Source organism: Somniosus microcephalus, chromosome 12 (genome assembly GCF_052327205.1).
Source record: "Somniosus microcephalus isolate GS21.2 chromosome 12, FLI_Smic_1.0, whole genome shotgun sequence".
NCBI lineage: Eukaryota > Metazoa > Chordata > Chondrichthyes > Squaliformes > Somniosidae > Somniosus > Somniosus microcephalus.
Window position 1 is genome coordinate 29,644,328 of NC_140998.1, and position 24,983 is coordinate 29,669,310.

General features: G+C 46.0%; 1 protein-coding gene across 1 annotated transcript in view; it reads right to left on the reverse strand.

The window, feature by feature from the left end:
* Window positions 1–24,983, reverse strand: part of LOC147109099 (latent-transforming growth factor beta-binding protein 2-like) — an 817,740-nt gene that overhangs the window by 762,637 nt on the left and 30,120 nt on the right. The gene's annotated exons all lie outside the window — the stretch shown is intronic.

Here is a 24,983-nt window from a genome sequence, read left to right on the forward strand (position 1 = left end):
ACTGCAGGGAGGCTCGCATCCCGGGATAGACAGCACTGCACTGCAGGGAGGCTCGCATCCCGGGAGAGACAGCACTGCACTGCACTGCAGGGAGGCTCGCATCCCGGGAGAGACAGCACTGCACTGCAGGGAGGTTCGCACCCCGGGAGAGACAGCACTGCACTGCAGGGAGGCTCGCATCCCGGGAGAGACAGCACTGCACTGCAGGGAGGCTCGCATCCCGGGAGAGACAGCACTGCACTGCAGGGAGGCTCGCATCCCAGGAGAGACAGCACTGCACTGCAGGGAGGCTCACACCCCGGGAGAGACAGCCAGCACTGGCACTGCAGGGAGGCTCACACCCCGGGAGAGACAGCCAGCACTGGCACTGCAGGGAGGCTCACACCCTGGGACAGCCAGCACTGCAGGGAGGCTCGCACCCCGGGAGAGACAGCACTGCACTGCAGGGAGGCTCGCATCCCGGGAGAGACAGCACTGCACTGCAGGGAGGCTCGCATCCCGGGAGAGACAGCACTGCACTGCAGGGAGGCTCGCATCCCGGGAGAGACAGCACTGCACTGCAGGGAGGCTCGCACCCCGGGAGAGACAGCACTGCACTACACTGCAGGGAGGCTCACATCCCGGGAGAGACAGCCAGCACTGCACTGCAGGGAGGCTCACACCCTGGGACAGCCAGCACTGCAGGGAGGCTCGCACCCCGGGAGAGACAGCACTGCACTGCAGGGAGGCTCGCATCCCGGGAGAGACAGCCAGCACTGCACTGCAGGGAGGCTAACACCCTGGGACAGCCAGCACTGCACTGCAGGGAGGCTCGCATCCCGGGAGAGACAGCACTGCACTGCAGGGAGGCTCGCATCCCGGGAGAGACAGCACTGCACTGCAGGGAGGCTCACATCCCGGGAGAGACAGCCAGCACTGGCACTGCAGGGAGGCTCACACCCTGGGACAGCCAGCACTGCAGGGAGGCTCGCACCCCGGGAGAGACAGCACTGCACTGCAGGGAGGCTCACACCCCAGGAGAGACAGCACTGCACTGCAGGGAGGCTCGCATCCCGGGAGAGACAGCACTGCACTGCAGGGAGGCTCGCACCCCGGGAGAGACAGCCAGCACTGCACTGCAGGGAGGCTCACACCCTGGGACAGCCAGCACTGCAGGGAGGCTCGCATCCCGGGAGAGACAGCCAGCACTGCACTGCAGGGAGGCTCACACCCTGGGACAGCCAGCACTGCAGGGAGGCTCGCACCCCGGGAGAGACAGCACTGCACTGCAGGGAGGCTCGCATCCCGGGAGAGACAGCCAGCACTGCACTGCAGGGAGGCTAACACCCTGGGACAGCCAGCACTGCACTGCAGGGAGGCTCGCATCCCGGGAGAGACAGCACTGCACTGCAGGGAGGCTCGCATCCCGGGAGAGACAGCACTGCACTGCAGGGAGGCTCGCATCCCAGGAGAGACAGCACTGCACTGCAGGTAGGCTCGCATCCCGGGAGAGACAGCACTGCACTGCAGGGAGGCTCGCATCCTGGGAGAGACAGCCAGCACTGCACTGAGGCTCGCGCCCCGGGAGAGACAGTCAGCACTGCACTGAGGCTCGTACCCCGGGAGAGGCAGCACTGCACTGCAGGGAGGCTCCCACCCCGGGAGGGACAGCACTGCACTGAGGCTCGCGCCCCGGGAGAGACAGCCAGCACTGCACTGAGGATATAGATATGTGTTTATAGATATGTGAAGAGAAAAAGATTGGTGAAGTCAAGCGTAGGTCCCTTGCAGTCAGAATCGGGGGAATTTATAATGGGGAACAAAGAAATGGCAGACCAACTAAATACATATTTTGGTTCTGTCTTCACAAAGGAGGACACAAATAACCTCCCAGAGATGCCGGGGAACATAGGGTCTGATGAAAGGGTGGAACTGAAAGAAATCAGTATTTGTAGGGAAATGGTGTTAGGAAAATTGATGGGACTGAAGGCTGATAAATCCCCAGGGCCTGATAATCTACATCCCAGGGTACTTAAGGAAGTGGCCCAAGAAATAGTAGATGCAGTGCTGGTCATCTTCCAGAACTCGATAGACTCTGGAACGGTACCCATGGATTGGCAGGTAGCTAATGTTACCCCACTATTCAAAAAAGGTGGTAGAGAAAAGGCCGGTAAGCTTGACATCGGTAGTGGGGAAAATGCTAGAGTCCATTATAAAAGATGTAACAGCAGAGCACTTGGAAAGCAGTGACTGGATCGGACAAAGTCAACATGGATTTACAAAAGGTAAATCATGCTTGACTAATCTACTGGAATTCTTTGAGGATGTAACTGGTAAAATAGATAAGGGAGAACCAGTGGATGTGGTGTATTTGGACTTTCAGAAGGCTTTCGATAAGGTCCTGCATAAGAGATTAGCATGCAAAATTAAGGCACATGGGATAGGGGGCAAGGTATTGACTTGGATAGAGTACTGGTTGGCGGACAGAAAGCAAAGAGTTGGAATAAACGGGTCGTTTTCCGAGTGGCAGGCAGTGATTAGTGGGGTACCGCAAGGATCGGTCCTAGGGCCCCAGCTGTTCACAATATATATTAATGATCTGGACGAGGGAATTGGATGTAATATCTCCAAATTTGCAGACGACACAAAGCTGGGGGGGGAGGGTATGCTGTGAGGAGGATGTCGTGAAACTCCAGCACGATTTGGACAGGTTGGGTGATTGGGCAGAAACATGGCAAATGCACTATCATGTGGAAAATTGTGAGGTTATCCACTTTGGTGGCAAAAACAGGAAGGCAGATTATTATTTGAATGGTAATAGATTGGGAGAAGGGGAAGTGCAAAGAGACCTGGGTGTTCTTGTACACCAGTCGCTGAAGGTAAGCATGCAGGTGCAGCAGGCGGTTAAGAAGGCAAATGGTATGTTGGCCTTCGTAGCAAGAGGGTTCGAGTACAAGAACAAGGATGTCTTGCTGCAGTTGTACAGGGCCTTGGTGAGACCACACCTTGAGTATTGTGTGCAGTTTTGGTCGCCTTACCTGAGGAAGGGCGTTCTTGCCATGGAAGGAGTGCAGCGAAGATTCACCAGGCTGATACCTGGGATGGCAGGAATGACGTATGAGGAGAGATTGTGTCGATTGGGCTTATACTCACTGGATGTTTAGAAGATTGAGAGGGGATCTCATCGAAATCTATAAAATTCTGTCAGGCCTGGACAGACTAGATGCAGGAAGGATGTTTCTGATGGCCGGGGAGTCCAGACCCAGGGGTCATAGTCTAAGGATAAGGGGTAAGCCATTTAGGACTGAAATGAGGAGGAATTTCTTCACCCAGAGAGTGGTGAACCTGTGGAATTCTCTGCCACAGAGGGCGGTGGAGGCCAGTTCATTAAGTATATTCAAGAAAGAGTTGGATATATTTCTTAAGGCTAAAGGGATCAAGGGATATGGGGAGAAGGCAGGGACCGGGTACTGAATTTGGATGATCAGCCATGATCTCATTGAATGGCGGAGCAGGATCGAAGGGCTGAATGGCCTACTCCTGCTCCTATCTTCTATGTTTCTATGAGGCTCGCGCCCCGGGAGAGATAGCCAGCACTGCACTGCAGGGAGGCTCGCATCCCGGAAGAGACAGCACTGCACTGCACTGCAGGGAGGCTCGCATCCCGGAAGAGACAGCACTGCACTGCAGGTTGACTCGCATCCCAGGAGAGACAGCACTGCACTGCACTGCAGGGAGGCTCGCATCCCGGGATAGACAGCACTGCACTGCAGGGAGGCTCGCATCCCGGGAGAGACAGCACTGCACTGCACTGCAGGGAGGCTCGCATCCCGGGAGAGACAGCACTGCACTGCAGGGAGGTTCGCACCCCGGGAGAGACAGCACTGCACTGCAGGGAGGCTCGCATCCCGGGAGAGACAGCACTGCACTGCAGGGAGGCTCGCACCCCGAGAGAGACAGCACTGCACTACACTGCAGGGAGGCTCGCATCCCAGGAGAGACAGCCAGCACTGCACTGCAGGGAGGCTCGCATCCCGGGAGAGACAGCACTGCACTGCACTGCAGGGAGGCTTGCACCCCGGGAGAGACAGCACTGCACTGCAGGGAGGCTCGCATCCCGGGAGAGACAGCACTGCACTGCACTGCAGGGAGGCTCGCACCCCGGGAGAGACAGCACTGCACTGCAGGGAGGCTCGCACCCTGGGAGAGACAGCCAGCACTGCACTGCAGGGAGGCTCGCGCCCTGGGAGAGACAGCACTGCACTGCAGGGAGGCTCACATCCCGGGAGAGACAGCACTGCACTGCAAGGAGGCTCGCACCCTGGGACAGCCAGCACTGCACTGCAGGGAGGTTCGCACCCCGGGATGGACAGCCAGCACTGCACTGCAGGGAGGCTCACGCCCCAGGAGAGACAGCCAGCACTGCACTGGCACTACACTGCACTCCTGGCAAATGCGCACCTCTGCACCTTGACACTCACTGCCAATCCCCAATTCATTCCACCCAATGTGCAGCGATGCATCTCTCTTAAAAATATCTCATGCCTCATTTATCGGCAATGCAATGTCTGCAGACGCTACACCATCAAGAAGGAAAGGTTCCACATGAAGCTTACGGCAGGTTTCTCGTCCAAGTAACATAGAATTATGTATGAGATGCTGGAACTAGAGTACAAGCAACTCGGTAGAAGTGCAGCGAGATTTATGATTCGGTGATTCCCTTTTGTTAAGTCTGTGTGTTCTAGTTGTAATTACTAACACAGACTACAAGATTAAAGTTCAACAGGTCTTTACTGGTTGGAGGTCAGGACTATACTAAATACAATATTACTACACAGTGCTTATATACCGGTGTGGTCACCACCGGTATTACGTATACAGCAGCCAGAGAAAGTAGTACATCTCTTAAGGTGGAACAGGCTTAAGTTCTCTTAAGGTGGAACAGGTTACATACACCACAATCCTCCCTTTTTAGCTTAACAGTCATATCCCCATTTAACATAACATAATAACATATATAACTTCAGGTATAAACAGTTCAAAGGTTCAGTCTCTCAGGAGGCCTTCTGATTCGGTTTGGATAACGCCTTTCAGTGGTCTCTGATTCCTGTTGCTGAGGTGACTCCTCTAGTTGGTCTCCCATGCATTGGGTGTTATCATCATCAGGTACATTCCCTGCCGAGGTAGATGCTTCAGGTTCATTAACGTCTTCCACAGTTGTCTCTGTCGCAACCATGGGTTCGACCCTTGCTCTCGATTCTACCAGTTGATCCGCATGACGCCTTATCACATTGTTACCAATATCTACTGTGTACATCAGAGGTCCTTGTCTGGCCCGAATTGTTCCGGACTGCCATTTTTCGTTTCCATAGCCCCTTGCCAACACTGGTTGTCCTACGTCGAAACTTCGAGTGGTCTTGTTATTAATATGCCGGAACTGTTTGTTTTCCACTTCCCTCCGCACATTTGGTTTTAACAAGTCCAACCTGGACCGCAACCTCCTGTTATAAAACATCATGGCAGGACTTTGGTTAGTCACTGCATGAGCGGCGTTTCGATATGCCATTAGGAAATTGTCCACCTTGTGCTGTAGCGGAATCTGATCATCGTTCATGGCCTTTATTGCCTTTTTGAATGTTTGGACAAATCTCTCGGCCAACCCGTTTGTCGCCGGATGATATGGGGCAGAGGTACAATGTTTCACCCCATTCTTCTTTAAGAATTTTTGGAATTCTTCCGACACGAACTGTGGTCCGTTGTCCGAACAGATCTGTTCTGGCAATCCGTTCCTTGCGAATATTGTTCTTAACACCGCAATTGTCTTTTCTGAAGTAGTGGTATTCATCTTGATCACTTCTGGCCATTTGGAATGTGCGTCCACCGCAATTAGGAACATGGAGTCCATGAATGGACCAGCAAAGTCAATATGTATGCGTTGCCATGGGGCTGAAGGCCATTCCCATGGGTGTAGTGGTGCGATCGGAGGTGCATTTTGCAGTTTTTGGCACCCAGCGCAGCTTTTCATCAACTCCTCTATCTGTTGGTCAATACCCGGCCACCATACATAAGCCCTAGCAAGACTTTTCACCTTAACTCCCCCCAGATGACCTTCATGCAGTTCTTTTAGAACTCTTTCCCTTAACTTGGGAGGAATAATCACTCTTGTCCCGTACATCAAAGTACCATGGCAGACGGACAGCTGGTCTCGCCTTGCCGAGAATGCCGGTAACAGAGGATCACCACGTGTTGGCCATCCTTTCACTGTCACCTCGTAGACTCTGGACAGTGTCGGGTCGTTCCTGGTTTCTCTTTCAATACTTGCATTGGTGACCGGTAAACACTCGATGATGGTCGAATGAAATAACTCAACAGGGTCAACTTTCGTCGTTTCTTCTTCTTCAGGTAGTGGCAGGCGCGACAGCCCATCAGCATTGCCATGCTGCTTCGTACCTTTGAATTCTATTTGATATTGATGTGCCCCTAGGAAAAGGGACCATCTCTGGAGACGCTGTGCTGTCATCACTGAAACACCCTTCTTAGGGTTAAAAATGGATACCAACGGCTGATGGTCTGTCAGAAGTGTGAATTTTTGGCTCTGCAGGTAATGATTAAACTTCTTCACTCCCCATACAAGGCTGAGAGCCTCCCTATCGATCTGCGCATAGTTGCGCTCAGCGGAGGTCAATGATCTGGATGCAAACGCGACTGGCATCTGGCACTGGTGAGACCACACCTCGAGTACTGTGTACAGTTTTGGTCGCCTCATCTGAGGAAGGATGTTCTTGCCATGGAGGGGCTGATACCAGGAATGGCGGGAATGACCTATGAGGAGAGACTATGTAGTTTAGGGATGTACACACTGGAGTTTAGAAGATTGAGAGGGGACCTCATAGAAGTGTATAAAATTCTGACAGGTCTAGACAGACTGGATGCAGAAGGAATGTTTCCCTTGGCGGGTGAGAACAGAACTAGAGGACATAATTTAAGGATAAGGGCTAAACCATTTAGGACAGAGATGAGGGGGAATTTCTTCACTCAGAGAGTGGTGAACCTGTGGAACTCATTGCCACAGAGGGCAGTGTACGCCAGCTCATTAAATATATTTAAGAGGGAATTAGATATATTTCTACGGGCAAAAGGGGTTAAGGGTTACGGAGAGAAGGCGGGGACGGGATACTGAATTAAAGGATCAGCCATGATCTCATTAAATGGCGGAGCAGGCACGAAGGGCCGAATGGCCTACTCCTGCTCCTATCTTCTATGTATCTATGTATCTATGTATGTACTTGGCTTTCTTCGCCCTTGTGGACCACTTTTACCTCTATCTTTCCGATGGGGTACACTCTTTGCCCCGTGTATGTTTTCAATATAATCTCCGTATCCCGTAGGGGAATATGTTGGAATAACCTTTTGTAATCTTTCTTATTCAAGACCGTCAATGCCGATCCAGTGTCCAATTCCATCTTTACTTGGACTCCTGCTATCTGAAGGGTGACCCAAATTGTCTGGAGATCTGCATCCTTAACAACGTTGTGTACTCTTAAGCTACCCAGTTCATTACTGCTAGCGTCTGAATCTGACTTCTGTTCGGTCGAACTGTTCTTTGTCACCTTGTGTACCTTTATGTATTTTCCTTGCGGTGACTTTTTGTTGCTGGTCTTCTTTCCTGACCGGCATACTTTAGCTATGTGGCCAAGCCTGCCACACGTTCTGCATTCTTGGTTTTTAAACCAACACTGGTTCTGATCGTGCGTTGTCTTTCCACAACGATAACATTTTACAGTACTCAAACCCAATTTATTTGTACTGAGTTCCGGTGACCGTAGCTGCATTACTGCCGTGCCTCTCGCTGCGGCTTCGTGTGCTGCTGCCATAGTGACCGCTTTCTCAAGCGTCAGCTCATTCTCCTCGAGCAGTCGCTTTTGTGTAGCTTCTTTTAATAAACCACACACAAATTTATCTCGTAGCGCCTCTGTCAGTCTCGTTCCAAACTGACAGTACTTTGCTAGCTTACGCAATTCCATTAAATATTCAGCATTGCTTTCATCCTTCAGCTGCCTTCTGCTGTAAAATTTAAATCGTTCCGCTAGCATCAGCGGCGTGGGGTTTAGATGATTTTTCAGGACAGTAACAATCTCCTCGAACGTCTTATCCGCCGGTTCATCTGGTGATAAAAGGTGTTTCAATTGCCCGTATGGCTTCGCACCCATTAAGTTTAATAATGTTAGTGCTTTCTCTTCATCTGGGATTTTATTTGCTTTACAATAATTTTGTATGCGTTCTACATACATGGCCCAATCTTCGATGTTGCTGTCAAAGGTATTAATGTTCCCATGTTTAGGCATCATTGCAATTTAATTTATTTTTATTTTTATCCAAGATGGCGGCTTCCCGCTCTTGTCTTCGTCCTCCACCTACAAAATGGCGGTTTTCCCGCGCTTGGCGGTCTTCACCCGTCCCCCGACGCTGTCTCCGCTTCACCGCTGCTCTCGCGCCTTCAGTTGCCCCAGACGCTGCGCCTTTTTAGCCCGAATGCGGCCCGGCCCTTATCACCAGCCGCGATCGATGTCCCCGCACTGCGCCTTTCGGCCCGAATGCGGCCCGGCCCTTATCTCCGGTCGCGATCGATCTCACCGCCCTTATTCCTCCGTCTTCCCTCCCTGTCTGTACAGCCAACGCAGCCGACTTTCTGGTCGCGTCGCTGCCCGGCTTACCCACTACCGAGGTAGAAAGAAGATAGCTGACAGCCGCTGATGGAGGCTTCGAGTTCAGGATGTCTTCTGCACTCTGGTTTCTCGATGTCTGCCGCGCGACGTGTCTTCCAGCAGGGTGATGAGGGTGGAAGCCTCTCTTCGACGTCCGTTCTGTGGACGAAGCCGCCGTGGATATAAACTGCCGCAGGGTAAGAATCGGACTCGTCGCCACTGTTAAGTCTGTGTGTTCTAGTTGTAATTACTAACACAGACTACAAGATTAAAGTTCAACAGGTCTTTACTGGTTGGAGGTCAGGACTATACTAAATGCAATATTACTACACAGTGCTTATATACCGGTGGTCACCACCGGTATTACGCATACAGCAGCCAGAGAAAGTAGTACATCTCTTAAGGTGGAACAGGCTTAAGTTCTCTTAAGGTGGAACAGGTTACATACACCACACCTTTCCAGACTCGTTATCAAGAGATACAATGTTAGAATTTCCCCTTGGTGTTTTGTCGGAGAGAAACTTTTGCGTCTTTTACAAAAAGTAAGCCAGATGCTACGGTTTGTGGAGAGGAACATAACCGAATTTCAGGAATGCATGTTTTTGAAATGTGAATGCAATTTTGTTAGAGGTAATGCAAAACAACCAATCATGATGCATCTACAATAATCATCCTTTTCAAGCAGCCAACAAGCTACTTAGTGGTTGTAAATACCCCAAAGTTGCTTCATCTGACAATGATGTGCCTAAGAATATAAGAAAAAGTTAAAAATGATAAAAGGTCATTTTGCCCATCGAAACTCACACACTCTGTATTTCCTACTCAACTAGCTCAGTAAGCAACTGCAATTTGAATACTTTTAATGTCTTTGACTCTACTACCTAACCGGGTAAATTATTCCATTTACTGCACCATAGTAGCTCATCCTCTGTACATTGTGAATCATTGTTGTTCTTCCTTGCAGCTTCCCCAATGGATATATGGCCTTTTTGAACTACTGTAACCAGAATTTAATCGATATTCCCAATTGTGGTCTGACCTGTGCATTAAAAAGCCTCGGCAAAATCTCTGTAGCCAGGCGCTCCACTATTCTGGTTATCTACCCCAACATTTTATTTGTTTCTTAATTGCTTTTCCACATTGTGTTGACATTAAAAGTGAAATGTCTACTGTTAATCTCAGGTTACTTTCTAAATTTGCACCTGTTAATTCTATCCATTATATATCCATGTTGCAATTCTTTCCCTGGTATACAATGCTCTGTTTGTCAATAATAAGAGTAATTTGCCATTTCTCTGCCCAAACTGAATAACATAACTAAATTTTTAATAAAGCTTTAAACATAGTCTCCACCCCTATTGATTTATGTCCATCAGTATTAAATTTCATTTGGCATTTTTCTTTCCAATTACAGAACTGATCTAAATTCTTTAGTAAAACTTTAATTACATCCTTTGTCCTTGCAGTGTCATATTACAGGATAAAAATAATACTCTCTTACAGAGACATGAGTTAATTAAAGAAAGCCAGCACAGATCTATAAAAGGCCAGTTGTTTCTGACAAATTTAATGGAAATCTTTGAGGAAATAAAGTGTATTAATAAAGGAAATAAATTGAAGGGATTTCAAAAGGTGTTTGATATGGTTTCACATAGAAGACTTGTTGATGGACAACAGCATCCAGAAGACTTTGATGCCCGAGAATCAATCTTGGGGTGATTTTAAACTAAGAAAGTCTACCTCGTCTGCTTCATCTTTAGGCTGCTTCCAGGATCACCACAGACCATACACTCCATGCGAGACCTGACACTAGCCTCAACATTTGGTTTCTTTAGATGGCCCTCTGATTGGGTGACATATGGAAAAGTGAAGCTGCAGGTAATGATTGCCCCTGGCCTCCGGCAAGTGCAGGTCCACCTCCACACCCGCAAGGAAACACAATGTAGACCCAATTTGTCCAGTCTATGTCTCTTTTCCCTGACCATTGTGCCGTGAAATTGACATTCCCTGAGAGCAAAGATAATGGCCCAGAAATTAGGTTCGGGGACTTGCTGCGCGTGCAAGCCCCCGATGTGCACTCACCCGGCGTGCCGACATCTGAAGCCTGGGACTGCTTGGAATTCCTGTCACTGGCCCGGTTCAGCTGTCGGCGCGCTGTGCTTGCCTGATCCAGCGGCGTAGTTAATGCGATATGCCGGCTGGGATCAGGTGAGCACTGTGCAGCCAATCAGGGGAGGGGAAACTTCATTCATGAGTTTGATAGTAAGAACTGTCAAACTCATGAAAACTACGGGCTCCCAAAAGACTAGTTTAACTTTAAATAAAATTTTAAAAAACATCCCAATAATTAAATAAACTATAAATAACTTTAAAAAACTATTTTAAACAATTAATCAAATTTTTGAAAAAAATAATTTTTTTTATAAATCGGGTCTAAAACTACACTTACCTTACTGTAAAGTCCTTAAAAACAATAAAGCTGTGGAAAAAAGTTATAATTTTAAGTAATAGACCACTTACCTTAAAGAATGAAGTCTTTACGTCTCCTTTTTACATTCGTAAAAAGGAGAGGCTCTTACACACGCGCAAACCTGTGGAAAAAAAGGAATTTCAGCGCGCACGCGCAGACTCCTGCGCGCACGCGTTCGTCCTCTGAACCCCTTGGTTCAGAGGACAGGAAATGCCGGTTTCCCGCGCATGCGCTGTGCATGCTGAAATCCGGCACTTCCAACAGGCCCACGCGTGAGTACCTCATCCGTGCCCACGCGTGAGTACCCCATCCGTACTCGCGCGTTGGGACCGGACTTACTGGCCCAATGAAATTTGCTGCCTATATTGTAGGGAGGTCCATTATTTACTTTATGTGTGACATCCTCAAAGAAACTAATGATATTTTTCAAGCAGGACTTCCCCCTTCTTACTCAGCGACTACTATATAGTTATTCTTCCAGCCTATTCCTTAGAATGGCTTTCGTTATTTTACCCAATACTGATCTCAAGGTAATGGGTGTGTGTCAGATATGCCCCCTTTTTTAAATATGCATACTACATTTACTCATTTTCTCTCCACACCCCCAAAGAAACACCACCTCTCCAAGATCTAATAATTATTTCATGATTGTAGCCAGTGTCCCACAGATTTCTTTCCTAGTCTTCTTTAACGTGCAAGGATATACAACATCTGGCACAAGGAATGTATTAGTCTTCAGTCCCCTTAACCTGTTAAGAACCTCCTCCAGACTGATTTCAGTAATCCTCTGAAATGTTGTTAATATAATAATTGTACAGCAATCAGTATTTTTCTCCCTAGTGGATAGTTATCGTAAATAATCAAATCATTCTATTTTCCTTTAATCTTCAATTACTTCGTCACTTTTATCTGTCAGAGTTCTAACTTTTTCTCTAACCACTAATTCACTGTGATGACAATGAAAAACTGCTTTATTATATTTAACATCCTTTTCTATGTTTTTATCTTTGGTGCCCTCTTTACACCCCAATATCTTTTAGTGACCCTGTATTTTCTACCTACATTCCATCGCTTTTTGCACACAATTTCATTAACATTAGCAAAGACATAAATTTTAGACCAAGCTTACTTCAATGATTATGGCCCGCAATTTTTACATTAGGGAAATGTATATTGCGTGTATTATGTACAGGACAGTCTCCTGGGTGAAGAAAGCAACACCCAGCATATATTATAGAGAACAACTGACGCTGTATATAGGGCGTACAAAACCTATATATAATACCAGAAGCTGTATATATTGACAGGCAAGCCAACGGGCAGACACGATGGGCCGAATGGCCTCCTTCTGTGCCGTAAATTTCTATAATTTGCGATCAGCGGCGAAGTGACGACACTCACTGCTGACCTCAAAGAAAGCTGCCCGCAAAGATCTAACAATCTCTATGGCGTGAATTTCAGCTCTTCCGACCTTAGTTTGAATCAGGCGCCAAACCAAGCGAATCTCCAGCGTCCAGCAACAGTGATGTCATCAAGCAGGCTGAGCAGCCAATCACATTGAAGAATTCTCATACTCAGCAACCCAGGAAGTAAAATGCAAAGATTATCATTCATTATTTTTAATAAATTTTACAGAGAGCAAAATAAAGATTGGGACTTACGCATAGGATTAAGTGAGAGTTTGAAATATCAGAAACAAACTTTTAAAAAATATTTTATTTTAAAAACTATGTAATTCTTAATCATATTAATGGAAAGATTTGACATTCCACAAATATTAAATTAGTTTTTCAGGGCCAGAACAGTTGTTCAGCAGTCAATACGCCATTAAAAACCTAGTTACACCTCTTTCAACAAGGCTTAAATTTTTCAGGAGCGGTTTAAAAACAAAAGAACATAAGAAATAGGAGCAGGAGTAGGCCATTTGGCCCCTCGAGCCTGCTCCGGCATTCAATAAGATCATGGTTGATCTTCTACCTCAACTCCACTTTCCTGCACTATCCCCATATCCCTTCATTCTCTTAATATCCAAAAATCTATCGATCTCTGTCTTGAATATACTCAATGACTGAGCCTCCACAGCCTTCTGGGGGAGAGAATTCCAAAGATTCACCACCCTCTGAGTGAAGAAATTTCTCCTCATCTCAGTCCTAAATGGCCGACCCCTTATTCTAAGATTGTGACCCCTGGTTCTAGACTCCCCAGCCAGGGGAAAAATTCTCCCTGCATCGACCCTGTCAAGTCCTGTAAGAATTTTGTAAGTTTCAATGAGATCACCTCTCATTCTTCTAAACGCCAGAGAATATAGGCTTAGTCTACTCAATCTCCCCTCATAGGACAATCACTCATCCCAGGAATCAGTCTGGTGAACCTTTGTTGCACTCCCTCTATGGCAAGTATATTATTCCTTAGGTAAGGAGACCAAAACTGTACACAATACTCCAGGTGTGGTCTCAACAGGGCCCGATATAATTGCAGTAAGACGTCTTTACTCTTATACTCAAATCCACTTGCAATAAGGCCAACATACCATTTGCTTTCCTAATTGCTTGCTATACCTGCATGTTAACTTTCAGTGATTAGTGTACAAGGACACCCAGGTCCCCCTGAACATCAACATTTCCCAACCTCTCACCATTTAAAAAATACTCTGCTTTTCTATTTTTCCTACCAAAGTGGATAACTTCACATTTCTCCTCATTATATTCCATTTGCCATGTTCTTGCCCACTCACTTAGCCTGTCTATATCCACTTGAAACCTCTTTGCCTCCTCCTCACAACTTACATTCCCACCTAGCTTTGTATCATCAGCAAACTTGGATATATTATATTTGGTCCCCTCATCCAAATCATGGATATAGATTGTGAATAGCTGAGGCCCAAGCACTGATCTTTGCGGTACCCCTCGAGTTACAGCCTGCCAACCCAAAAATGACCCTTTTACTCCTACTCTCTGTTTTCTGTCCATTAACCAATCCTCAATCCATGCTAGTATTTTACCCCCAACCCATAAGCCCTAATTCTGTTTAATAACCTCTTGCGTGGCACCTTATCGAATGCCTTCTGAAAATCCAAATACGCCACATCCATTGGTTCCCCTAACCTATTCTGCTAGTTACAACCTCAAAAAACACTAACAGATTTGTCAAACATGATTTCCCTTTCATAAATCCATGTTGACTCTGCCCAATCCTATTATTATTTTCTAAGTGCCCTGTTATCACGTCCTTAATAATAGATTCTAGCATTTTCCCTACTACTGATGTCAGGCTAACTGGTCTGTAGTTCCCCATTTTCTCTCTCCCTCCTTTCTTAAATAGTGGGGTTACATTTGCTACCTTCCAATCTGAGGGAACCATTCTAGAATCTACAGAATTTTGGAAGCTGACAACCAATGTATCCACTATCTCTATAGCCACCTCTTTCAAAATCCTAAGATGTAGGCCATCAGGTCCAGGGGATTTATTGGCTTTCAGTCCCATTAATTTCTCCAGTAATATTTTTTTACTAGATCTAAAATAACCAGTTCCCTTGTAGGTTCCTTGACATACTGATCTAGAAAACTATCTTGAATGCATTCCATGAACTCTTCCTCTGCACTATTTCTGCAAATTTGGTTTGCCCAGTCTATATGAAAGATAAAGTCTCGCATGATTACTGTATTACCCTTGTTACATGCATCTCTAATTTCCTGATTTATACTCTGCCCGACACTACAACCAGTGTTAGGGGGCCTATAGACTACTCCCACTAGTTTTTTCTTCCCCTTGTTGTTTTTTAGCTCCACCCAAACTGGTTCTACATTTTGTTTTTCCGAGCCAAGATCCTTTCCCTTTACTGTCTTTATTACCTCCTTTATTATCAGAGCTACCCCTCCTCCTTTTCCATTTTGCCTGTCTCTTCTAACAGTCAAATATCCTGGAATATTTAGTTCCCAATCTTGGTCACTCTGCAACCATGTCTCTGTAATGGCTATTAAATCAAACCCATTTATTTTTATCTGCACTATTAATTAATCTATTTTGTTGCGAATGCTTCATGCATTCAGGTATAGTACCTTTAGCTTTAACATTTTTCTGTTTTTCCCAGATGTCACTTTAGTCACTAATGCCCTATTACCTTTATTAATCTATCTGTCCCTTCCTGACCCACTCTGCTTATCTTTACCCAGACACTACTCTGCTTTTGAATTTACCCTTTCCTGAATTCTCTCACCGCCCCCCCCTTCATTCATTTAAAGCCCTATCTACCACCCTAGTTATTCAATTTGCCAGGACACTGGTCCCAGCCCAGTTTAAGTGGAGCCCGTCCCAACGGAACAGCTTCCTCTTTTCCCAGTACTGGTGCCAGTGCCCCATGAACTGAAACTCTTTCCTCCCCCACCACTCTTTGCGCCATGCATTTGACTTTCTAATCTGTTTGTCCCCATGTCAATTTGCATGTGGCTCAAGTAACAATCCAGAGATTATTACCTGTGAGATTCTGCATTTTAATTTCGACCCTAGCTCTTCAAACTCTCTCAGCAGAACCTCATTCCTAGTCCTACCTATGTCGTTGGTTCCTACATGGACCACGACAACTGGATCCTCCCCCTCCCACTCCAAGTTCTTCTCCAGCCGCGAGGAGATATCCTTTACCCTGGCACCGGGCAGGCAACACAACCTTTGGAACTCCCGGTCGCGACTGCAGAGAACAGTATCTATCCCCCTGACTATACTGTCCCCTATCACAACATTCCCTTTCACTCCCCCCACTTGAATGGCCTCCTGTACCACGGTGCCGTGGTAAGTTTGCTCATCAACCCTGCAGTCCTTGTTCTCATCCCCACAGGTAGCAAGTATCTCATATCTGTTAGTCAAAGTCAAGGGCCGAGGCTCCGCCATCACTACATCCTGGCCATTGACAAACTCTAAAGTACAATTTAACCTAAGGGGTATGACTGCCTCCTGGAACAAAGTGTCCAGGTAACTCTCCCCCTCCCTGATGCCCCGAATGCCTGCACCTTGTACTCCAGCTCAACAACTCTGAGCTGAAGTTCCTCAAGCTGCAGACACTTACTGCAGATGTGGTTGCTCGGGATCTCGGGTTTAACAGCAATATTCCAGAGTAATAGGGGAAGTTTTCACCAGGAACTGTGATATGAATTGATTGCCGGCTTTGGGGAGTGCCACAGCACAACCTGTGACGGAGCAGGGAATGACTGACCGCAACCTCTGGACTTTCTCGTTTATCTGCGCATGCGCTGATTCCAGAGGTTGCTGTCACTTTCAGAGGAGTAATGACAGCGAACGCTGACAATCTCACTGTCATTACCACCGCATTGTGCTATATTCACTTTCCACTTTATATTGTCTTAATGGTTGCTCAAGAAGATGCATTTTCAAACTAACTATTCTGTAACCAAATAATTAGTGAGTCAATTAAATTATTTCACTTAGTCAACTGCAGTGATAGGCACAACAGAGAACCCTACATCATTTAACATTATTATCACTATTCTACACTCCAATTACAACAGTGACTATACTTCAAAAGTGCTTAATTAACTGAGAAGCTAAACCTTTATAAAACACTGGTTAGGCCTCAGCTGGAGTATTGTGTCCAATTCCGGGCACCACACTTTAGGAAGGATCTCAAGGCCTTGGAGAAGGTGCAGAAGAAAATGGTACCAGGGATGAAGGGCGAGGGACTTCAGTTGTGTGGAGAGATTGGAGAAGCTGGGGTTGTTTTCCTTAGAGCAGAGAAGTCCAAGAGGAGATTTGATAGAGGTGTTCAAAATCTTGAACGTTTTTGATAGAGCAAATAAGGATAAATTGCTTCCAGTGGCAGAAGGGTTAGTAGCCAGAGGACACCGATTTAGTGTGATTGCAAAAGAACCAGAGGCGACATGCGGAAACACTTTTTTATGCAGTGAATTGTTGTGATGTAGAATGCACTGCCTGAAGGGGTAGTGGAATTAGATTCAATAGTAACTTTCATAAGGGAATTGGATAAATACTTAAAGGGGAAAAAAATTACAGGACTATGGGGAGAGAGCAGGGAATGGGACTAATTGGATAGCTCTACCAAAGAGCCAGCACCAGGCACAGCAGGCGGAATTGCCTCCTTCTGTGCTGCATCATACTAAGATTCTATGATACTAAGCGCTCTTGGACAGACATCTTGAGGTATTGAAAGGCACCATATAATTGCAAGTAATTTCTTTCTTTTACAATGTGTTGGCTGAACATGCTGCAGGTTGTGAAAAATGTACTTCTGCAGTTTGCGTAGTTTGCCCAACTGAGGAGCTGGCAGAAGTACTGCTGCACTTGCCATTTTATGTGGTTTTATTTGTCAGATTATTTGTAGCAGAATCATAATATTAACAATTCTATCATCAGCAAATTTAATTAACGTACATGTTTAGCAATGAATAGTCAAGAATGAATACAGGGAAGTGAGTTGCATGTTACTTGCGCTGAATCCTGTTACAGTTTTTGGGTCTTTGGATATTTTTTCAGGAGAGAGCCTTTGGCTCAATGGTAGCATTCCCACCTACTGTGGGTGAAATTGGACATGGCTGGGGATGTAAAACAGGCGGTATCGTATTGTTGTCATCCAATATTCAGTTCCACTGACTTCAATAGAACTGAATATCGGGCGCGTCATATAACGGGCGGCAAAATCGATTCCGCCTGTTCGGCATACCGGCCCATGTTGGATTTTACCCCCACCCCTTGTGTCAGACAGCAGACAGCCCCGGTGCATGGAGAAGCGAGTTCTGGGCCTAGAAATTCAGTTAAGGCCCGCCAGCAGGCTAACGCCCAAAAGTTAGCGCTGCGCGCGGAGCCCGTTGCGACCGCCAGAAATTCACTTTTAGCGCCCCAATTCGGAACCGGGCGCTGTTCCAGGGTGTGCCCGCCTCCGCTTGGGGCGCTGAAAGTGAATTTCAGCGCTCCAGCTGCCGCTGCGCCACCCGATGCGGTGCGGCAGGCTGGGGTACTGCAGGCCTCCTCCTTCTCTTAAGGAGGAGCTGCCTGCAGCCGTGAGATCGCCGCTGGATTCTGCCAGCAAATGAGCCCAGCACCACGGAGAAGTGCCGGACTCATGGGAATCAGCCACCAATGCCGCGGGGGGGTGGTGGAGGAGGCCGGGGAGGGAGGTGCGGGCAGGCGGCCGCCGAAAAAGCGGCCGGCCACACCTCCACCTTAAAGCGCCCCAGTAGCGCAGCAGTACGGCCCCGTTTCACGAACGTTGTTTGCGGCCGCTGCAGAAGACGCGGCCGCAACTAAATATGGGGTTTGGGCCGGAAGCGGGGCGGTACCGGGGCACTGCGCACACTGATGACGTCATCGGTGTCGGCGCAGCGCTACCGGCTACCGCCACCATTACCGCAGCGCTGAATATCAGCGCAACCTCTTATACTGGCGCAGAAACCCTCTTTAGGCGCCAACTGGGCGCAAAGCTTGCAGCGCCCAACTGAATTTCTAGGCCCTGGTCTCTGAATATTGGATTGACATCCAGCGAGGTATCTGCGTCCAATGGGGGTGGCGTGGCCTCCCATCGAAGACCTGGCGAGCAGGAGACCAGCCATCCGGCCTCTGAATACTAGGCTGGCATCCAGCGGGCCAGTGGGAGTTGAGCACATCTAGCCAGTCGCCCCTGGGCAGGCTAATGACTTGTTCTCAGAAAAAAAAGGTTCTTTGTTATGGAAACAATCAGAGCATGATCTTCTGGAAGTAGAACCACTTTCCGGTTTTCACTCTTTTCTAGTCATTGTTAAATATGTAGCATAAGCCATTCTATTCATAGTTAACTATGTCCAAATATATTTATTAAACAGCATATGGATAAGTAACCAGAAGCAATAAAACACTGTAGATTTATAGGCTGAACTACCCCTCTTCAGAAGATAGAAAGTAGCCGTCATGTCAGCTGTGCTAAACTGCAATGTAGATTGGACCAGGCACAGCATCCCTGAATATTGACCTTTACATGCGGTTTTGTTGCTGACCATCCACAGAATCTCTCTCTGGCCTATGTATCTCTTTCTGATGGCTTCAGATGGACTAATCAATTATAATAAGACAGGCTAAGAAATACTTTTCGTAAAAAAAAAATGACCGGGCCAGAGGAAATTAAAATGTGTCTCAAAATCAAAAAGAACTGCTTATCAAACATATCTCCAAATAAAATCCACAAGATGCCTGTGTTTAAGTATTTAAGTTGTTATGACATGGACTGCTCTACCAAAAAAACTGGTGGAAGCAGACTTCTTAATCGCTTTTAAAAGGGAAGTAGATGAACGTTTGAAAAAGATAAATTTAAACGGGTATGAGGAAAGAACAGGGAATGGGACTAAGCACATAGCTCTTTCAAAGAGCTGGAACAGGCATGATGGGCTGAGTGGCATCCTATACAATAAAAATTTTACGATTCTATGGGCTCAAATTATACATCAGTGCACAGAGGTACAAACCCACTCAATGTAATGTTGTAGTAATAAATTCATTCAGGCATTACTTTTTAAAAAAAGAGTAAGCCAGATAACTGCAGAAATAGTATCCTGAAGAAGTGCCAAATTAATTTAAAATAAGCATTTCCAAACAGTGTGCAAGTGGTTGAGTTGTAAAGCACATCTGTGGCACAGATTTTCAATTGACCTCCTACTGAAAGACAGCATTAGACTGAAGACATCACAAGCATGTTAAATATCCCACATAAGATAGATGTTGCCTTTTTGTCACAGAGCCATCCCTTGGAAGCTTGCTTGTTTCTTTGATTTGTTGCTTTCTGCTATATGCTTGAAGACAAGTAAATATACTTTTAGCTTATATTGCCTCCCATGGAACAGATTCCCCCAAGCTAAGTAGCAAGTAGCATATATATTTTATGAAGTGCAGTGAGTTTCTTATTAAAATCTTAATAATTCAAAGGTTCAAAACCTTCAATATAAACCTCCCATTTCACTTGAGAGTTTCTTGTATTCCCTGTGCTAGAATGATCTACCCTGATGAAACCTACAAAACAACTAAACAAATATGCTTGGAAGAGGATTCTGGCTCCTTCAGTACTATGTCATTGAATATCTAAGATTTGTGCATACCAGTGGTGATTTTAATTGCAATTCAGATAGTCTTGGCAGATGGGAGCCTCAAAGTCTGCATTTCATCTGAAAAAGGCTCTATCCTGACCCTCTTCCAGGACTACTAACATATTTCACCTCCCCGCCCCTGCCCCCTCACCCCCGCCCCTAAACATAAGCAAGGTCTGCTATATGAGAACATGTGTGTATAGAAAGTAATACAACCAAGATCTCTATACAATTTGATAGACCAGCTGATTTAGAAGTTATACCCCCATTATACTGCGCTTTTGAAGGCAGTACAAAGTTGTGGTTTACTCCATACTTGCCCCAAAAGTACAATATAACGGTGCTGGTCTGACCTCAACTCTCCTGCCAAGAAGTGGTTTTGCAATTGTTGTCTTTTTCTCTGCACGAGCCATAATGTAACCAGAGCCAATGTGATGCCGATCTACTTGTGCTTTTGAAACTTCTGCTGCCACTTTTTTCGCCATTCCACTTTCTTATAATTGGAAATAGTTGGCTGTCCCATTATGCTTTCTCGTTAGCTCCTTCCAGTCAGTGGAAAATAAGAGTGGTGGTACAAGAAGCGGCATAAGTTGCAGTCCGTGCATCTATGTGGTTCTGTCACCTTTGGTATAAGCAGCAGTGCTCCCTTTTAAAACCACCACAAAAATGGCCAGTGTCGTGACAAAGAGTGGATTTAGAGAGGGCGCAGAGAAGATTTACAAGGATGATACCAGAAATGCGAGGGTATACCTATCAGGAAAGGATGAACAGGCTGGGTCTCTTTTCGCTTGTAAAAAGGCTGAGGGGGTGACCTAATAGAGGTCTTTAAAATTAGGAAAGGTTTTAATAGAGTAGATACAGAGAGAGTGTTTCCACTTGTGGGGAAGAACATAACTAGAGGCCATCAATATAAGATAGTCACCAAGAAATCCAATAGGGAATTCAGAAGAAACTTCTTTACCCAGAGAGTGGTTGAGATGAATAGTATAAATGCATTTAAGGGGAGGCTAGATAAGTACATGAGGGAGAAGGGAATAGAGGGTTATGCTGATAGATTTAGATGAGGAAAGACGGGAGGGGGCTCGAGTGGAGCATAAACGCTGGCATGGACTGGTTGGGCCGAATGGCCTGTTTCTGTGCTGTATATCCTATGTAATCCTATGTAGTAGTTTTATTAGCACTGGATAGCAACTTTCCTTTTTATTGCACGCTAGTACTTATTTTATCACCTTTTACACCTTCTCATGCAAACACCATCTATGGGTGAAAGGATAAGCAGCACACCTGCTCAGAGGCATCCCTCTTACATTCTACCGCAATCTTGAATTTTGATAGATGGGTCATTTCTAAAATGAAATCCATGCAATAATTTAGATCTGCATATTGAATTTGGAACGCATCTGGTTTATAGCTCTCAAGTTGTTTTGAGGTGAAAGCTAAGTCAAATATTTTTGTTGGGTGTCTGACATATGTGGAAACCCATCACCATGTTTAAAAGTGTCTGAGCCAAGTTGCTGAGAAATCTACATTAGCATAATTTCTGTTTGCCCGATGTAGAGTGAGTATTCTCTCCCCATTGGGACACATACCAATTCCCTAAGTTCAGAGAGCTTTACCACAGGTTGGCAGAGCCAAGACTTAGGGACCCTCAACTATGTGCAGGGACGCTACTGGAGTTTTAATTAGATATAAACCTTTGCAGATTACCAGAATGTTTGTCCAACTAGGACTGCCCTACTTGTTAGTGTATTGGTTTGCAGGAATATTTGGAGCCAAGTGGGAAGAATCCCAGTGACAGGTCTACCCTTCCAGGTTCTGTTAATGAGCCAGACTAGCTGGTAAATCATTAACAGTGCCCTAGAGTACTACGGGCCTGTCTGGTTCATGTATCATGTTACCAAGTCTGCCAAAGGATTGACCTGGTTCTGAATTTCCATTGGCAGATGTTTTATTCTGAAGCCACGTCGACCTTAAAGAGACCCTGCTTACAGTAAAATAAAGGTAATTCAATGGTTGCCTGTTAAGTACAGAATTTATCTCACAGGTAGGAGAGGTTCGAATAATGAATTAGTGGCAAAGTTGCAAGTTTAGCTGTGCTAGTTCCCTTCAAATACGAGTTAGATTTAACAGCTAAATATAAAGTATTCTGCTTCTATTTCTCTCTTCATTTTGCCCCTTTTTAAAAGCTGTTTCCTCCATCCTTACATTTTTCCTCCTTGCTATGTTACATACCAAGAGAATCAGCCAGCCAAAAGAATAAGCAGGGGACACATTTACAGATTTATCAGTCTAGTTTGGCACGGCAGTGCAGGAAGGAGAGAGTGCTGCACGGTCACAGGTTCCACACCCTTCGATTAGATGTTAAATGAAGCTCTGCCTATCCCTTTTCAGTAGTTTAATGGATGTTAAAGGTTTCATGGCACTATTTGAAGAAGAGTAGGGAACTCTGCCGGTGCCTGGACCAACACTTCCCCCTCAGCCAACACTAACAAAAACAATGCCTCCTTCTGTGCTGTCCTATTCTATGATTCTCTGAAATGAACAGGTCATTCATCACATTACTGTCTTGTTGTATGAAATGGCTGCTGCATCACCCACATAAAAGCAGCCAATACATTGTACGTGAGCACTTTGGGATATACCCGAGTGATATGGTAGGGCATTATATAAATGCAAGTGTTTTTCAAGTCTTTTTACCAATTGCATTCTTGCTAAACCAGAGAATGCATGAAAGTGGACTGAGTCGATTAACCTGCTGGCTTTTTTCCTTCTCAGTGCAAAAGCACCAGCTAGTCTCTGAAAACTCATCTGACAGAAAAGCAAAGATTGGGAATTCACAGCTTGGAGAGTTATAGGTAAAAGGCTACATCTTACTCATTGGTGGTGTACCACGTTGGATCACATTGTGCCACCATGCCAGACTCGCATATTCTGTTTCTGCTACAACGTGTATTTAATTTTAACCAAAATCTAATTCAAAAGCTTTTAGTTTGACAGTTGGTACAGTACCAGTTTATCGCAGTCAATGTGGAGCACATTGTACCAGTTTGATTCAGTTGATAGCACTCTTGCCTCTAGAAGGTTGTGTCCCACACCAGGATTTCAGTGTATAATTTATACAGTTACTAAGGGTGTGCTGCACTGTTGGAGGTGCTTTTCACCCATCTGTTCAGGTGATATTAAAAGTTTCCTGGCATTATTTGAAAAAGAACAGGGGTTTCTTAGAAACATAGAAACATAGAAGATAGGAGCAGGAGGAGGCCATTCGGCCCCTTGAGCCTGCTCCGCCATTCAATGAGATCATGGCTGATCGTCCAAATTCAGTACCCTGTTCCTGCCTTCTCTCCATATCCCTTGATCCCTTTAGTCTTAAGAAATATGTCCAACTCCTTCTTGAATATATTTAATGAACTGGCCTCCACTGCCTTCTGTGGTAGAGAATTCCACAGCTTCACCACTCTCTGAGTGAAGAAATTCCTCCTCATCTCTGTCCTAAATGGCTTACCCTTTATCCTTAGACTGTGACCCCTGGTTCTGGACTCCCCGACCATCGGGAACATCCTTCCAGCATCTAGTCTGTCTAGTCCTGTTAGAATTTTATAAGTTTCGATGAGATCCCCTCTCAATCTTCTAAACTCCAGCGAGTATAAGCCCAATCGGCCCAATCTCTCCTTATACGTCATTCCTGCCATCCCAGGTATCAGCCTGGTGAATCTTCGCTGCACTCCTTCCATGGCAAGAACATCCTTCCTCAGATAAGGCGAACAAAACTGCACACAATACTCAAGATGTGGTCTCACCAAGGCCATGTACAACTGCAGCAAGACATCCTTGTTCCTGTACTCAAACCCTCTCGCTACGAAGGCCAACATACCATTTGCCTTCTTAACCGCCTGCTGCACCTGCATGCTTACTTTCAGCGACTGGTGCACAAGGACGCCCAGGTCTCGTTGCACTTCCCCTTCTCCCAATCTATTGCCATTCAGATAATAATCTGCCTTCTTGTTTTTGACACCAAAGTGGATAACCTCGCATTTATCCATGTTATACTGCATCTGCCATGCTTCTGCCCAATCACCCAACCTGTCCAGATCATACTGGAGTTTATCGGTATCCTCCTCACAACACACACGCCCACCCAGCTTTATGTCATCTGCAAACTTGGAGATATTACATCTAGTTCCCTCATCCAGATCATTAATATATATTGTGAATAGCTGGGGTCCAAGGACTGATCCCTGCGGTACCCCACTAGTCACTGCCTGCCACTCGGAAAAAGAGCCGTTTATTCCAACTCTTTGCTTTCTGTCTGCCAAGCAGTTCTCTATCCAAGTCAATACCTTGTCCTCAATCCCATGTGCCTTAATTTTACACGCTAATCTCTTATGCGGGACCTTATCGAAAGCCTTTTGAAAATCCAAATACACCATATCCACTGGTTCTCCCTTATCTATTTTACCAGTTACATCCTCAAAAAATTCCAGTAGATTAGTCAAGCATGATTTACCTTTTGTAAATCCATGTTGACTTTGTCCGATCTGGTCACTTTTTTCCAAGTGCTCTGCTATTACATCCTTTATAATGGACCCTAGCATTTTCCCCACTACCGATGTCAGGCTTACCGGTCTGTAATTCCCCGTTTTCTCTCTACCACCCTTTCTGAACAGTGGGGTAACATTAGCTACCCGCCAATCCATGGGTACTGTTCCAGAGTCTATCGAATTTTGGAAGATGACCCGCAACGCATCTACTATT